Raw genomic sequence first — 18,219 nt, forward strand, 5'->3', positions numbered from 1 at the left:
CCATTTGTTTATTTTTGTTTTTATTTCCATTTCTCTAGGAGGTAGGTCAAAAAGGATCTTGCTGTGATTTAATTCATAAAGTGTTCTACAGATGTTTTCCTCAAAGAGTTTTATAGTGTCTGGCCTTGTATTTAGGATTTTAAAACATTTTGAGTTTATTTTTGTGTAGGGTGTTAGGGGGTGTTCTAATTTCATTCCTTTACATGTAGATGTCCACTTATCCCAGCACCATTTATTGAAGAGGCTGTCTTTTCTGTATATTCTTGCCTCCATTATCAAAAAATGGTGACCATATGTGTGTGGGTTCATCTATCTCTGGGCTTTCTATCCTGTTCCATTGATCTATATTTCTGTTTTTGTGCTGGTAGCATACTGTCTTGATGACTGCAGCTTTGTAGTATAGTCTGAAGCCCGGGAGCCTGATTCCTCCAGCTCCACTTTTCTTTCTCAACATTGCTTTGGATATTCAGAGTCTTTTGTGTTTCCATACAAATTGTGTAATTTTTTGTTCTAGTTCTGTGAAAAATGCCATTGGTAGTTTGATAGGGATTGCATTGAATCTGTAGATTGCTTTTGGATATTATAGTCAATTTCACAGTGTTGATTCTTCCAGTCCAAGAACATGGTATATCTCTCCACCTGTTTCTATCATCTTTAATTTTTTTCAACACTGTATTATAGTTTTCTGCATACAGACCTTTTGTCTCCTTAGGTAGGTTTATTCCTAGATATTTTATTCTTTTTGTTGCAATGGTAAATGAGAATGTTTCCTTAATTTCTCTTTCAGATATTTCATTATTAGTTATAGGAATGCAAGTGATTTCTGTGCATTAATTTTGTATCCTGCTACTTTACCAAATTCATTGAATAGCTCCAATAGTTTTCTGGTAGCATCTTTAGGATTCTCTAGGTATAGTATCATGTCATCTGCAAAGAGTGACAGCTTTAAGTCTTTTCTGATCTGGATTCCTTTTATTTCTTTTTCTTCTCTGTTTGCTGTGGGAAAACTTCCAAAACTATGTTGAATAATAGTAGTGAGAGTGGGCAACCTTGTCTTATTCCTGATCTTAGAGGAAATTGTTCAGTTTTTCACCACTGAGAACAAAGTTGGCTGTGGGTTTGTCATATATGGCCTTTAATATGTTGAGGTAAGTTCCCTCTATGCCTACTTTCTGGAAGGTTTTTATTATATATCGGTGTTGAATTTTGTCAAAAGCTTTTTCTACATGTATTGAGATGATCATATGGTTTTTCTCCTTCAATTTGTTGATATGGTGTATCACATTGATTGATTTTCGTATATTGAAGAATCCTTACATTCCTGGGATAAACCCCACTTGATCATGGTGTAGGATCCTTTTAATGTGTGGTTGGATTCTGTTTGCTATTTGTTGAGGAATTTTAACCTATGTTCATTAGTGATATTGGCCTGCGGTTTTCTTTCTTTGTGATATATTTTTCTGGTTTTGGTGTCAGGGTGATGGTGGCCCTGTAGAATGAGTTTAGGAGTGTTCCTCCCTCTGCAATACTTTGGAAGAGTTTGAGAAGTATAGGTGTTAGCTCTTCTCTAAATGTTTGATAGAATTCGCCTGTGACGCCATCTGGTCTTGGGCTTTTTTTTTGTTGGAAGATTTTTAATCACAGTTTCAATTTCAGTGCTTGTGATTCGTCTGTTCATATTTTCTATTTCTTCCTGGTTCAGTCTCAGAAAGTTGTGCTTTTCTAAGAATTTGCCCATTTCTTCCAGGTTGTACAATTTATTGGCATATAGTTGCTTGTAGTAATCTCTCATGATCGTTTGTATTTCTGCAGTGTCAGATATAACTTCTCCTTTCTCATTTCTAATTCTATTGATTTGAGTCTTCTCCCATTTTTTCTTGATGAGTCTGGCTAATGGTATATCAATTTTGTTTCTCTTCTCAATGAACTAGCTTTTAGTTTTATTGATCTTTACTATTATTTTCTTCATTTCTTTTTCATTTATTTCTGTTCAGATCTTTATGATTTCTTTCTTTCTGCTAACTTTGGGGTTTTCTTGTTCTTCTTTCTCTCATTGCTTTAGGTGTAAAATTAGGTTGTTCATTTGAGATGTTTCTTGTTTCTTGAGGTAGGATTGTGTTGCTATGAACTCCCCTCTTAGATCTGCTTTTGCTGCATCCCATAGGTTTTGGCTCATCGTGTTTTCTTTGTCATTTGTTTCTAGGTATTTTTTAATTTCCTCTTTGATTTCTTCAGTGATATCTTAATTATTTAGTAGTGTATTGTTAAGCCTCTATGAGTTTGTAAGTTTTACAGATTTTTTCCTGTAACTGATATCTGGTCTCATAGAGTTGTAGTTAGAAAAGATACTTGATACAATTTCAATTTTCTTAAATTTGTCAAGGCTTCATTTGTGACCCAAGATCTATCCTGGAGAATGTTCCATGAGCACTTGAGAAGAAAATGTATTCTGTTGTTTTTGGATGGAATGTCCTATAAATATCAATTAAGTCCATCTTGTTTAATGTATCATTTAAAGCTTGTGTTTCCTATTTATTTTCATTTTGGATGATCTGTCCATTGGTGACAGTGGGATGTTAAAGTCACCTACTATGTTTGTGTTACTATCAAATTCCCCTCATATGGCTGTTAGCATTTGTCTTATGTATTATGGTGCTTCTATGTTGCATGCATAAATATTTACAATTGTTATATCTTCTTCTTGAACTGATCCCCTGATCATTATGTAGAGTCCTTTTTTGTCTCTTGTAATAGACTTTATTTTAAAGTCTATTTTGGCTGATATGAGAACTGCTACTCCAGCTTTCTTCTTATTTCCATTTGCACGGAATATCTTTTTCCATCTCCTCACTTTCAGTCTGTATGTGTCCCTAGGTCGGAAGTGGGTCTCTTGTAGACAGCATATATACGGGTCTTGTTTTTGTATCCATTTAGCCAGTCTATGTCTTTTGTTTGGAGCATTTAATCCATTTACATTTAAGGTAGTTATTGATATGTATGTTCCTATTACCATTTTATTAATTGTTTGGTGTATGTTATTGTAGGTGTTTTCCTTCTCTTTTTTTTCCTGCCTAGCGAAGTTCCTTTAGCATTTGTTGTAAAGATAGTTTGGTGGTGCTGAATTCTCTTAGCTTTTGCTTGTCTTTAAAGGTTTTAATTTCTCCATCGAATCTTAATGAGATCCCTGCTGGATAGAATAATCTTGGTGTAGGTTTTTCCCTTTCATCACTTTAAATATGTCCTGCCCCTTCTGGCTTGCCGAGTTTCTGCTGAAAAATCAGCTGTTAACCTTATGGGGATTCCCTTGTGTGTTATTTGTTGTTTTTCCCTTGCTGCTTTTAATATTTGTTCTTTGTATTTAATTTTTGATTGTTTGATTAATATGTGTATTGGCGTGTTTCTCCGTGGATTTATCCTGTATGGGACTCTCAGTGCTTCCTGGACTTGATTAACTCTTTCCTTTCTCATATTAGGGAAGTTTTCTATTATAATGTCTTCAAATATTTTCTCAGTCCCTTTCTTTTTCTCTTCTTCTTCTGGGACCAGTATAATTCGAATATTGGTGTGGTTAATATTGTCCCAGAGTTTTCTGAGATGGTCCTCCATTCTTTTATCTTTATTCTGCTGTGCAGTAGTTATTTCCACTATTTTTTCTTCCAGGTCACTTATCCGTTGTTCTGCCTCAGTTCTTCTGCTATTGAGGCCTACTAGAGAATTTTTAATTTCATTTATTTTGTTGTTCATCACTGTTTATTTGCTCTTTAGTTCTTCTTGGTCCTTGTTAAACGTTTCTTTTATTTTCCCTATTCCATTTCCAAGATTTTTGGATCCTCTTTACTATCATCATTCTGAATTCTTATTCAGGGAGACTGCCTATTTCATCTTCATTTGTTTGGTCTTGTGGGTTTTAGCCTTACTCCTTCATCTGCTGTGTGTTTATCTGTCTTCTCATTTTACTTAACTTACTGTGTTTTGGGTCTCATTTTCGCAGGCTGCAGGTTTGTAGTTCCTGTTGTTTTTGGTGTCTGCCCCCAGTGGGTAAGGTTTGTTCCCTGGGTTGTGTAGGCTTCCTCATGGAGGGGACTGGTACCTGTGTTCTGGTGGATGAAGCTGGATCTTGTCTTCTGGTAGGCAGGACCACGTCTGGTGATGTGTTTTGGGGTTTCTGTGACCTTATTATTATTTTAGGCAGCCTCTCTGCTAATGGGTGGGATTGTTTTCCTGTCTTGCCAGTTGTTTGGCATAGACTGTCCAGCACTGTAGCTTGCTGGTCATTGAGTGGAGCTGGGTCTTATAGTTAAGATTGAGATGTCTGGGAGAGCTTTCCCCATTTGATATTAAATGGAGCCAGACGTCTCTGGTGGACCAATGTCCTGAACTCGGCTCTCCCACCTCAGAGGCACAGTACTGACACCCAGCAGGAGTGCCAAGACCCTATGAGCCACAAAGCTCAGAAGAAAAGGGAGAAAAAAGAAAGAAAGAAAAAAATAAAATAAAACAGTTATTAAATTAAAAATATGAAAATTTTAAAATTTAAAAAGTAATAAAATAGAAGAGCTTCAAGATGGTGGAAGAGTAAGATGCGGAGATCACCTTCCTCCCCACAAATACATCAGAAATACATCTACATGTGGAACAACCCTTATAGAACACCTACTGAACACTGGCAGAAGATCTAAAACCTCCCAAAAGGCAAGAAGCTCCCCACGTACCTGGGTAAGGCAAAAGAAAAAAGAAAAAACAGGGACAAAAGAATAGGGATGGCACCTGCACCATTGGGAAGGAGCTGTGAAGGAGGAAACATTGACACAGACTAGGAAGCCCTTTCGCAGGCAGAGACTGCGGGTGGTGGAGGGGGGAAGCTTCGGAGCCACGGAGGAGACCACAGCAACAGGGGTGTGGAGGGCAAAGTGGAGAGATTCCCACACAGAGGATCAATGCCAACAAGCACTCACCAGCCCGAGAGGCATGTCTGCTCCCCCACCAGAACGAGTAGGGGCTGGGAGCTGAGGCACAGGTTTCGGAGGTCAGATCCCAGGGAGAGGACTGGGGTTGGCTGCGTGAACAGAGCCTGAAGGGGTTAGTGCATCACAGCTAGCTGGGATGGCGTTTGGGAAAAAGTCTGGAGCTCACAAAAAGACAAGAGACCTTTTCATCTCTTCGTTTCCTGGTGCATGAGGAGAAGGGGTTAAGAGGGCTGCTTAAAGGAATTCCAGAGATGGGCACAAGCCGTGGCTATAAGCATGGACCCAAGAGATGGGCATCAGATGCTAAGGCTGCTGCTGCAGCCACCAAGAAGCCTGTGTGCATGCACAGGTCACTATCCACACCTCCCCTCCCGGGAGCCTGTGCAGCACGCCACTGCCAGGGTCCCATGATCCAGGGACAACTTCCCTGGGATAACACATGGCACGCCTCAGTGTGGTGCAAGGTTCTGACAGCCTCTGCTGCCGCAGGCTCGCCCCATATCCGTTACCTTCCCTAGCCCCGGCCTGAGTGAGCCAGAGCCCCCGAATCAGCTGCTCCTTTAACCCTGTCATGTCTGAGCAAAGAACAGAGACCCTCAGATGACCTACATGCAGAGGTGGGGCCAAATCCAAAGATGAACCCCAGGAGATGTGCAAACAAAGAAGAGAAAGGGAAATTTCTCCCAGCATCCTCAGAAGCAGTGGATTAAATCTCCACAATCAACTTCATGTACCATGGGTCTGTGGAATACCTGAATAGACAATGAAACATCCCAAATTGAGGAGGTGGACTTTGGGAGAAATGACATATATATTTTTTTCCCTTTTTCTCTTTTTGTAAGTATGTATATGTATGCTTCTGTGTGTGATTTTGTCTGTATAACTTTGCTTTTATCATTTGTCCTAGAGTTCTCTCTGTTTTTTTTTTTAAGGCAAAAAAATTGTCTTAATAATTATTTTTAATTTTTTGTTTTAATAAAATTATTTTATTTTATTTTACTTTATTTTATCTTCTTCTTTCTTTCTTTCTTCTTTTTCACCCTTTTATTCTCGTCCATGTGAAGGACAGGCTCTTGGTGCTCCAGCCAGGCATCAGGGCTGTGCCACTGAGGTGGGAGAGCCAAGTTCAGGACACTGGCCCACAAGAGACCTCCCAGCTCCATGTAATATCAAACGGCAAAAATCTCCCAGAGATCTTCATCTCAACACCAAGACCAAGCTCCACTCAACGATCAGCAAGCTACAGTGCTGGACACCCTATGCCAAACAACTAGCAACACACGAACACAGCTCCATGCCTTAGCAGAGAGGCGGACTAAAATGATAATAAGGTCACAGAAACCCCAAAACACATCACCAGACGTGGTCCTGCCCACCAGAAGACAAGATCCAGCTTCATCCACCAGAACACAGGTACCAGTCTCCTCCATGAGGAAGCCTACACAACCCAGTGAACAAACCTTACCCACTGGGGGCAGACACCAAAAACAACAGGAACTACGAACCTGCAGCCTTCAAAAACGAAACCCCAAACACAGTAAGTTAAGCAAAATGAGAAAACAGAGAAACACACAGCAGATGAAGGAGCAAGGCTAAAACCCACAAGACCAAACAAATGAAGATGAAATAGGCAGTCTCCCTGAAAAAGAATTCAGAATAATGATAATAAAGAGGATCCAAAAATCTTAGAAAGAGAATAGAGAAAATAAAAGAAACTTTTAACAAGGATCAAGAAGAACTAAAAAACAAACAAACAATGATGAACAACAAAATAAATGAAATCAAAAATTCTCTAGAAGGGATCAATAGCAGAAGAACTGAGGCAGAACAACGGATAAGTGACCTGGAAGAAAAAATAGTGGAAATAACTACTGCACAGCAGAATAAAGAAAAAAGAATGAAAAGAATTGAGGACTGTCTCAGAGAACTCTGGGACAATATTAACCACACCAATATTCGAATTATACTGGTCCCAGAAGAAGAAGAGAAAAAGAAAGGGACTGAGAAAATATTTGAAGACATTATAATAGAAAAATTCTCGAATATGGGAAAGGAAATAAATCCAGGAAGCACAGAGAGTCCCATTCAGCATAAATCCAAGGAGAAACACAGCAAGACACATATTAATCAAACAATCAAAAATTAAATACAAAGAACAAATATTAAAAACAGCAAGGGAAAAACAACAAATAACATATAAGGGAATCCCCATAAGGTTAACAGCCTATCTTTCAAGAGAAACTCTGCCAGCCAGAAGGGAGTAGCAGGACATATTAAAAGTGATGAAGGAGAAAAACCTACAACCAAGATTACTCTAACCAGCAAGGATCTCATTCAGATTTGACAGAGAAATTGAAACCTTTACAGACAAGCAAAAACGAAGAATATTCATCACCACCAAACCAGCTTTACAACCAATGCTAAAGGAAAATCTGTAGGCAGGAAACACAAGAGAAAAAAAGACCTACAATAATAAACCCAAAACAATTAAAGATAATGGTAATAGGAACATACATATCGATAACTAACTTAAATGTAAACGGATTAAATGCTCCAACCAGAAGACATAGACCGGCTGAATGGATAAAAAAACATGACGAATATATATGCTGTCTACCAGATACCCACTCCAGACCTAGGGACACATACAGACTGAAAGTGAGGGGATGGAAAAAGATATTCCATGCAAATGGAAATCAAAAGAAAGCTGTGGTAGCAATTCTCATATCAGACAAAATAGACTTCAAAACAAAGACTATTATAAGAGACAAAGACACTACATAATTATCAAGGGATCAATCCAAGAAGAAGATATAAAAATTGTAAATATTTATGCCCCCAACATAGGAGCACCTCAATACATAAGGCAAATACTAACAGCCATAAAAGGGGAAATCGACAGTAACCCAAACATAGTAAGTGACTTTAACACCCGACTTTCACCAATGGACAGATCATCCAAATGAAAATTAATAAGGAAACACAGCTTTAAATGATACATTAAACAAGATGGACTTAATAGATATTTATAGGACATTCCATCCAAAAACAACAGAATACACCTTCTTCTCAAGTGCTCATGGCACATTCTCCAAGATAGATCATATCTTGTGTCACAAATCCAGCCTTGGTAAATTTAACAAAATTGAAATCATAGCAAGTATCTTTTCCGACCACAACGTTATGAAACTAGATATCAATTACAGGAAAAAATCTGTAAAAAATACAAACACATGGAGGCTAAACAATACACTACTTAATAACCAAGTGATGACTGAAGAAACCAAACAGGAAATCAAAAAATACCTAGAAACAAATGACAATGAAACCACGATGACGTAAAACCTATGGGATGTAGCAAAAGCAGCTCTATGAGGGAAGTTATAGCAATACAATCCTACCCTAAGAATAAGAAACATCTCAAATAAACAAACTAAACTTACATCCAAAGCAATTAGAGAAAGAAGAACAAAAAAAAAAAAAACCCAAAGTTAGCAGAAGGAAAGAAATCATAAAGATCAGAATAGAAATAAATGAAAAAGAAATGAAAGAAATGATAGCAAAAATCAATAAAAGTAAAAGCTGGTTCTTTGAGAAAATAAACAAAATTGATAAACCATTAGCCAGACTTATCAAGAAAAAAAGAGAGAAGACTCAAATCAATAGAATTAGAAATGAAAAAGGAGAAGTAATAACTGACACTGCAGAAATACAAAGGCTCATGACAGATTACTACTAGCAAGTATATACCAATAAAATGGACAATCTGGAAGAAATGGACATATTCTTAGAAATGCACAACGTTTCGAGACTGAACCAGGAAGAAATAGAAAATATGAAGAGACCAATCAGAAGAACTGTAATTGAAACTGTGATTAAAAATCTTCCAACAGACAAAAGTCCAAGACCACATGGCTTCACATGCAAATTCTATCAAATATTTAAAGAAGAGCTAACACCTATCCTTCTCAAACTCTTCCAAAATATCACAGAGGGAGGAGCACTCCCAAACACATTCTATGAGGCCACCACCACTCTGATATGAAAACCAAAGATGTCACAGAGAAAGAAAACTACAGGCCAATATCACTGATGAACATAGATGCAAAAATCCTCAACAAAATACTAGCAAACAGAATCCAACAGCACATTAAAAGGATCATACACTATGGTCAAGTGGGGTTTATTCCAGGAATGCAAGGATTCTTCAATATACACAAATCAATCAACGTGATACACCATATTAAAAAATTGAAGGAGAAAAAACATATGATCATCTCAATAGATGCAGAGAAAGATTTTGACAAAATTCAACATCCATTTATGATAAAAACCCTGCAGAAAGTAGGCATAGAGGGAACTCGCCTCAACATAATAAAGGCCATATATGACAAATTGACAGCCAACATCGTCCTCAGTGGTGAAAAACTGAAACCATTTCCACTAAGATCAGGAACAAGACAAGGCTGTCCATTCTCACCACTATTATTCAACATACTTTTGGTAGTTTTAGCCATAGCAATCAGAGAAGAAAAAGAAATAAAAGAAATCCAAATTGGAAAAGAAGAAGTAAAGCTGTCACTGTTTGCAGATGACCTGATACTTTACATAGAGAATCCTAAAAATGCTACTAGAAAACTCCTAGAGCTAATCAATGAATTTGGTTAAGTAGCAGGATACAAAATTAATGCACAGAAATCTCTTGCATTCCTTTATACTAATGATGAAAAATCTGAAAGTGAAATTAAGAAAACACTCCCATTTACCATGGCAACAAAAGGAATAAAATATCTAGGAATAAAACTACCTAAGGAGACAAAATACCTGTATGCAGAAAATTATGACACTGATGAAAGAAATTAAAGATGATACAAATAGATGGAGAGATATACCATGTTTTTGGATTGGAAGAATCAGCATTGTGAAAATGACTCCACACCCAAAGCAATCTAAAGATTCAGTGAAATCCCTATCAAATTACTACTGGCATTTTTCACAGAACTAGAACAAAAAATTTCACAATTTGTATGGAAATACAAAACACCCTGAATAGCCAAAGCAATATTGGGAAAGAAAAACGGAGCTGGAAGAGTCAGACTCCTTGACTTCAGACTGTACTACAAACCTACAGTAATCAAGACAGTATGGTACTGGCACAAAAACAGCAATATAAATCAATGGAACAGAATAGAAAACCCAGAGATAAGCCCATGCACATATGGTCACCTTATTTTTGATAAAGGATGCAAGAATATACAGTGGAGAAAACACAGCCTCTTCAATAAGTGGTGCTGGGAAAACTGGACAGCTACATGTAAAAGAATGAAATTAGAACCCTCACTAACACCATACACAAAAATAAACTCAAAATGGATTAAAAACCTAAATGTAAGGCCGAAGCCATCAAATTCTTTGAGGAAAACATAAGAAGAACACTCTGTGAAATAAATCACAGCAAGATCCTTTTTGACCCAGCTCCTAGAGAAATGGAAATAAAAACAAAAATAAACAAATGGGACCAATGAAACTTAAATTTTTTTGCATTGTAAAGGAAACCATAAACAAGATGAAAAGACAACCCTCAGAATGGGAGAAATTTTTTGCAAATGAAGCAACTAACAAGGGAATAATCTCCAAAATTTACAAGCAGCTCATGCAGCTCAGTATCAAAAAACCAAATAACCCAATCCAAAAATGCACAGAAGATCTATATAGACATTTCTCCAAAGAAGATAATCAGATTGCCAAGAGACACATGAAAAAATGCTCAACAGCATTAATCATTAGAGAAATGAAAATCAAAACTAGAATGACATATCATCTCACACCAGTCAGAATGGCCATCATCAAAAAATCTAGAAACAATAAATGCTGGAGAGGGTGTAGAGAAAAGGGAACCCTCTTGCACTGTTGGTGTGAATGTAAATTGATACAGCCACTATGGAGAACAGTATGGAGGTTCCTTAAAAAACTAAAAATAGAACTACCATATGACCCAGCAATCCCACTAGTGGTCATATACCTTGAGAAAACAATAATTCCCAAAGAGTCATGTACCAAAATGTTCATTGCAGTTCTATTTACAATAGCCAGGATATGGAAGCAACTTAAGTGTCCATCTACAGATGAATGGATAAAGAAGATGTGGCACATATATACAATGGAATATTGCTCTGCCATAAAAAGGAACGAAACTGAGTTATTTGTAGTGAGGTGGATGGACATAGAGACTGTCATACAGAGTGAAGTAAGCCAGAAAGAGAAAAACAAATACCGTATGCTAACACATATATATGGAATCTAAAAAAAAATCAAAAAGTGGTCATGAAGAACCTAGTGGCAAGATGGGAATAAAGATGCAGACCTACTAGAGAATGGATTTGTGGATATGGGAAGGGGGAATTGTAAGCTGGGACAACTAGAGTGTGGCATGGACATATATACACTACCAAATGTAAAATAAATAGCTAGTGGGAAGCAGCAGCATAGCACAGCGAGATCAGCTCGGTGCTTTGTGACCACCTAGACGGGTGGGATAGGGATCGTGGGAGGGAGTAGACACAAGAGGGAAGAGATATGGGGACATATGTATATTTATAACTGATTCACTTTGTTATAGAGCAGAAACTAACACACCATTGTAAAGCAATTATACTCCAATAAAGATGTTAAAAAAAAGTAATAAAAAAAAGAAAGAAAGAAAGAAGAGAGCAACTAAACCAAAAATCAAATCCACCAATGATAACAAGCACTGAAATCTATACTAATAAAATAAAATAAAAATGGACAGACAGAACCTTAGGTCAAATTGTAAAAAACAAAGCTATACAAAATCACACAAAGAAGCATACACATCCACACTCACAAAAAGAGAATAAGAATATATATATATATGAAAAAATTAAAGGAAGAGAGCAACCAAATCAATAAGCTAATCTACCAATGATAATAAACTCTAAATAGTAAACTAAGGTAAACATAAAACCAGAAACAAATTAGAGGCAGAAATCAAACCCCCAGTCTACAGTTGCTCTCAAAGTCCACTGCCTTAATTTTGGGATGATTTGTTGTCTATTCAGGTATTCCACAGATGCAAGGTACATCACGTTGATTGTGGAAATTTAATCCCCTTCTCCTGAGGTTGCTGGGAGAAATTTCCCTTTCTCTACTTTGTTCCCACAGCTCCTGGGGTTCAGCTTTGGATTGGCCCCACCTCTGCATGTAGGTCGCCTGAAAGCATCTATTCTTTGCTCAGACAGGACAGGGTTAAAGTAGCAGCTGATTAGGGGGCTCTGGCTCACTGATATGGGGAGGAGGGAGGGGTAAGGAATGCGGGGCAGCCCTGAGGCGGCAGAGGCCGGCATGACATTGCAACAGCCTGAGGGTCATTGGGTGTTCTCCCCAGGAAGCTGTCCCTGGATCACGGGACACTGGCAGTGGCAGCCTGCACAGGCTCCTGGGAGGGGAGGTGTGGTTAGTGACCTGTACTTGCTCACAGGCTTCTTGGTGGCAGCAGCAGCAGCCTAAGCATTTCATGCCCTATTATCACCTATTATCTCTGGTGTCCGTGCTGATAGATGCAGCTCACGCCCTTTTCTGGAGCTCGTTTAGGCAGTGCTCTGAATCCCCTCTTCTCACGCACCCCGAAACAATGGCATCTTGCCTCTTAGGCAGTTCCAGACTTTTTCCTGGACTCCCTCCCGGCAAGCTGTGGCACATTAGCACCCTTCAGGCTGTGTTCATGCAGCTAACCCCAGTCCCACTCCCTCCGAAGCCTGACCTCAGCTCCCAGCCCCCACCCACCCCAGCAGGTGAGCAGACAAGCCTCTCAGGCTGGTGAGTGCTGGTCAGCACTGATCCTCTGTGCAGGAATCTCTCCACTTTGCCCTCTGCACCCTTATTGCTGTGTTCTCCTCCATGGCTCTGAAGTTTCCCCCTGCCACCCTCTTATCTCCACCAGTGAAGGGGCTTCCTAGTGTGTGGAAACTTTTCCTCCTTCACAGCTCCCTCTTAGAGGGAGGGAGCTGTTTTTTCTTTTTTCTTTTGCCCTACCCAGGTTCATGGGGAGTTTCTTGCCTTTTGGGAAGTCTGAGGTCTTCTGCCAGCATTCAGTAGGTGTTCTGTAGGAGTTGTTCCACATGTAGATGTATTTCTGATGTATCTGTGGGGAGGAAGGTGATCTCTATGTCTTACTTCTCTGCCATCTTGAAAGTCTTCTCTCAATTTATTTTAAATATATGTACACATTCATAAATAAAATGAGTAACAACAGACTATCTAGAAAATTTTAATATAAATTCTAAATAAGATCTCTAAAATTGAGAACTGTTCCCTAAATGAAAGCCAAATAAGTACTAAAATACCTTAACAAATTCCAATGGGGATGGGAGGAAGAAAATGTAACCAGTAATAAATTACAAAGTTAAATAAAGTTAATAGAAATAATGATATTAATTATAGTAGTCATTATGTCTAAGGGAAATTCATTAAATTCTTCCATTAAATTTGAGGCTATTTGGTCAGCTTAAAAGATGCAACTCCGGCTACATTCCAATTATAAGGAGCACAGTGACTTAATGAGGACAAATATGGTATACAGCTAGATTTTAGTAACTACAATATAATAATCAAGAAATAGACATTAATGTCAAAGATGGAATTTAACTTTAAGCTTGAAAAGATTAAAATAGAAAAATTTTACACAATGTATACAATATCTAACATGAACCAAATGACATGGTAGTTAAAAATCTATTTTAAAGAAACCTATTAAAAATTCAAGGACATACTTGTTATTGGATTTTTGGAATTTTTTCAGTGGGAAAATTCAATAATCACAAAGGTACACAGACTCAGTATAAAAATATAATTAATATAGCAGTAAATAAAAGACAAAACATTTTTGCCTGTAGGAAGCTTTTATTTTTTGTTTGGGAAAACAATAACTTAGCAAGCCAATAAGTATATTATTTAATGTAGTATTAATATTATATTCTACCTAGGGATGTGAAGTGTACATACTCATTAAACATATAACTAAATAAGTTACATTTTATAGTTATCGTTACTGTAATTAAAAGAGGAAAAACTGTAAAACCAGGTAAAGGAGACCTGAGAACAGTCACACGGTGAGGAGTTTCAATTTGAAAAATGACATTCCATTTGAATTTCTATTCAAAAATAGGCTTCATGCATATATATATATATATATATATATATATATATAATATATATTATATTATATATATAATGGAATATTACTCAGTCATGATAAATAATGAAATAATGTCATTTGCAGCAACATGGATAGACCTAGAGATTATCATACTAAGTGAAGTAAGCCAGACAAAGACAAATATCATATGATATCACTTATATATGGAATCTTAAAAAAAATAATACAAATGAACTTATATACAAAACAGAAATAGACCCACAGACTTGGAAAACAAACTTATCATTACCAAAAGGGAAAAAAGTGAGAGGGATAAATTAGGAGCTTGGGATTAACATATACACACTACTATATATAAAATAGAGAATCAACCAGGACCTACTTACTCTATAGCATAGAGAACTATACTCAGTGTTTTGTAATAACCTATAAGGGAAAAGAATCTGAAAATTTTTGCTTTACACCTGAAACTAACACAATATTGTAAATCAATTACACTTCAATTAAAAAAAATAGGCTTCATGGGAAAATGGCCTGTGACCAAAGACTTGAAGGAGTAAGAGTGTTGACCATGAAGATATCTGGTGGAAGAACTTTCCAGGCAGAGGGAATGGCCAGTGACAGTTTGAATGGAGCCAGTGGGTAATAAGAAAATAAAAAATGAGGTGAGAGAGGTAACTGGAGAACTAGAGAATAATCCATAGGGCTTTATTGGGGTGGGGTAGGTAACTACAGAATAATTGGTAGGAGCTCATGGGCCATTATAAAAATTTTGCCTTTGACTCAACAAAATTGATGGTCTTGAAAATTTTTAAGCAAAACTGATAATTGCTGAAAATAAAATGAATGTACCTTTTACCTATTAATTGTTTTAATCTGGCTTGGGGTATGGAATACAATTTATAATTGAGCTCACCAGCAAATAAGCAAAGGAAAAACATTCAAATAGTTTGACAATATATTATACATTATTAAGGGATTTAAAGGTAAAGATGAAATTTCTGTATAAATGTTGAAAATTTCATATTTATTTTTGCCTTAATAGAGTTTTTTAAAAATTTATTTATGTATTTTTGGCTGTGTTGGGTCTTCATTGCTGTGCGAGGGCTTTCTCTAGTTGTGGCGAGTGGGGACTACTCTTCACTGGGGTGCGCAGGCTTCTCGTTGCAGTGGCTTCTCTTTGCAGAGCAAGGGCTCTAGGTACACAAGCTTCAGTAGTTGTGGCACATGGGTTCAGTAGTTGTGGCTTGCGGGCTATAGAGTGCAGGCTCAGTAGCTGTGGCACACGGGCTTAGTTGCTCTGTGGCATGTGGGATCTTCTCGGACCAGGGCTCGAACCCATGTTCCCTGCATTAGCAGGTGGATTCTTAAATACTGCGCCACCAGGGAAGCTTGGCTTAATAGAGTTTTATTCTTATCTATATAGACTGGATTCCCAGTAAAAGAAAATATTTCTCTTTATAATTCTAAGCCTAAAAATATATATTCTAAGATATTTACCATTGTATTCATCTTCTTAAAAAAATCTCTTTTTAAAAACATTTTCAGAATTAATAAAATGTCATATTTTGTATTGTAGTAAAAATAATCCAGAAAGCTATGTTCTCCTGTATAGCAGTTTTAAATATTCCCCTGATTTATAATTTGTAAAATTTACATTTCAAAATATCATGTACAATGTTAGTGCTGCAACATCACAGATTCATTGGTTCTGAATAAAACCAACTAGTGTTATTTATTTTAATCATTCAGAGTACATTTTATTTTCTGATCCTAGATATTGTATTGTAGGGGGATATTTTGCAGATGTCAAAACTCATGAGTAACTCGTTAAGGCCACATGGCTCTATGTAGCAAAACGGATTCATAACTTCCTCTGTGCTCTTTCTCTTAAACCACAGATGAACAGTGATGGAACAGAAAATATGACCTTCCCCCCAAAAAGAAATTTAAATATTTCTTTTTTAAAAGTAAATGCTGATCATATATTATTTCATTATGTCCCCTTAATCTCTCTTTTGGGTGTTAGAGTTAACAGGGAACTTTTTAGTATTGTCAGAATAGTTAATCTAAAGTCAAACTATGCTTGAGTCTGAAAGTTTCTGTTTTCTTGATTGCATTAAATGCAGACTGCTCACGTATATGCACAAACACTGACATTCAGCAGAGCTCTTATTACCACGCTGAGCAGCGTGGATTCGAATTAAAGCTGCCTGTTAGACAACGGCTTGAATAAGCTAAGGCTTGTTAAAACAATGTTAATGAGCCCCTATTGTATTGAGCAGCTTCATTTTTTCAATCTTTCAAATTTGTTCACATGAGACCTGGGTAGTGATGAAACTGATTAAGTCTGAAATAGGACTGGAAGCTCTCTACTGAGCCACTTGGGGTGAAGGGAATTAGAAAAATCAGGAACAAAGAGACATATAAATTTTACTTTAGGTTAAAAACATGGTGATATAACTTCCCCTATGTGTCACAATTTTTTTCAGGCATATTTTAAAAATCTGGCTAAATAGATCATTTATAAGATAGTTAGGCTAACATAAGAGTTATCTGCATTTATATTTTTAGTGTAATTTGGCAGAGCTTTCTAAGGCTTTTCTGACTTGTTTGCTTCTCCTACAATTATTTTCTTTACTGTGAAAATCTTTTCTTGTGGCCAGGTAAAATCTGTTCTCAGTGTTACTGAACCCAGGTTCGGCTACTCTCTGCTCAAAAGTCAATAATTTGAGAGGCAAGTGTTAGTAGAAAGGAAAGGTGCTTTAATCAGAAAAGCCAGCAATCTGGGGAGATGGTGGACTCAGGTCCAGAGACCAACTCCTAAGATTCTGCTCAGCCATGAGAGTTTTTAAAGAGAAAACTGGAGGAGGGGAAAGAAACTCAGTAAATCATTGAGTCAGGAGGCTGGATTCTGCATCATTCTCCATTGTGTGCAGACTGGCTGACTCTCTTTTCAGATGTTATCTTGCTGGAGTGATCTGACGGCAGAATTTCTTAGGAATGGGCTGTTTGGGGTAGAGAGCTAGCCGTTTTTTTTAAACTGCTTAATTGTTCATTCTTACTTCTTTTTATCTAGGAGCTATGTTAAATTGCCTAATGATCTCATTCCTATAATTAGGTTCTTTTAAGGTTAGAGGGGAACAGAAATCAGCAAACAGGAAAGGGGCAAAGAGCTGCTTTCACCAAAGGGAAAAATACCTTATAAAAAATGAAGTCCCCTCCTCAACAGTTACTATTGTTATGTTACTTTATACCTTATGAAATTAAAAGGAAATAATTGAAAATTAATTTTAAAATTAGTATGTCTGAGTATTTCTAGTAACTGCCAAATGATGCATGATGAAATCTCAATTTAGAAAACACTGTATCAGATATAAAGCATTGACACTTTATATGATCACCATGCCACAGGGTAGGTGTAAAAACACAGGCTCAAACACAAACATGCACTTTGAAATACTATTCACATACTTGTTTAGATTATGGACATCAAGGTTATCAAGTTGTTTAAACTTTTTTTAAGATTACAGATATCAGAAATTTTAAATTGTTAAAAAAATGTAATTTTGTATCAGCCTACTCATGATTTTCTTAAACGTTGTTTGAGGAGTTCTTACCCACAGCCTTTACAACGTTAGTGATTCTCCTACCCTCAATGGACACAAGTTGCCAATCACTCTGGGGTACTTGAGAAGTTAAACATTTTTGAAAAATAGAGATGAAAGTAATACCAATATAATGATATAGCAATTGGGAAGGAATCTCCCAGCTATTCAAGGAACATATTAGAAATTATCATCTATAGATGTTCTATAGAAGTGACCTACACTCAATGGGACATTATTTCTTCTATCACTATTTTATTGATATGAGAAACAAATTAAAATAATCTAAATGCATCCTGAAAATCATTAAGTGCTATGAAGTATGGGAATATCATATGGTCAAGGCATGAACTGATAAAGAAGGGGTGGGACAAACAGCACACACAGACAGTTGCTCACAGGAGAGGAATTACATTTTTCCATTTTTACTGTTACCCACTCTTGAGATCTTTGTGATCTTGACAGTAAA

General features: G+C 37.0%; 1 long non-coding RNA gene across 1 annotated transcript in view; it reads left to right on the forward strand.

Annotated features, from left to right (window-relative positions):
• The first annotated feature begins 290 nt into the window (after positions 1 to 290).
• The window catches only part of LOC309615752, a 268,399-nt gene continuing 250,470 nt past the window's right edge, over positions 291 to 18,219 (forward strand). The window contains exon 1 of the long non-coding RNA XR_014237048.1: positions 291 to 11,645. This is a non-coding gene — a long non-coding RNA (uncharacterized lncRNA). The remainder of the gene's footprint in view (positions 11,646 to 18,219) is intronic.

Source organism: Balaenoptera borealis (assembly GCF_965194805.1).
Source record: "Balaenoptera borealis genome assembly, chromosome: 18".
Lineage (NCBI taxonomy): Eukaryota > Metazoa > Chordata > Mammalia > Artiodactyla > Balaenopteridae > Balaenoptera > Balaenoptera borealis.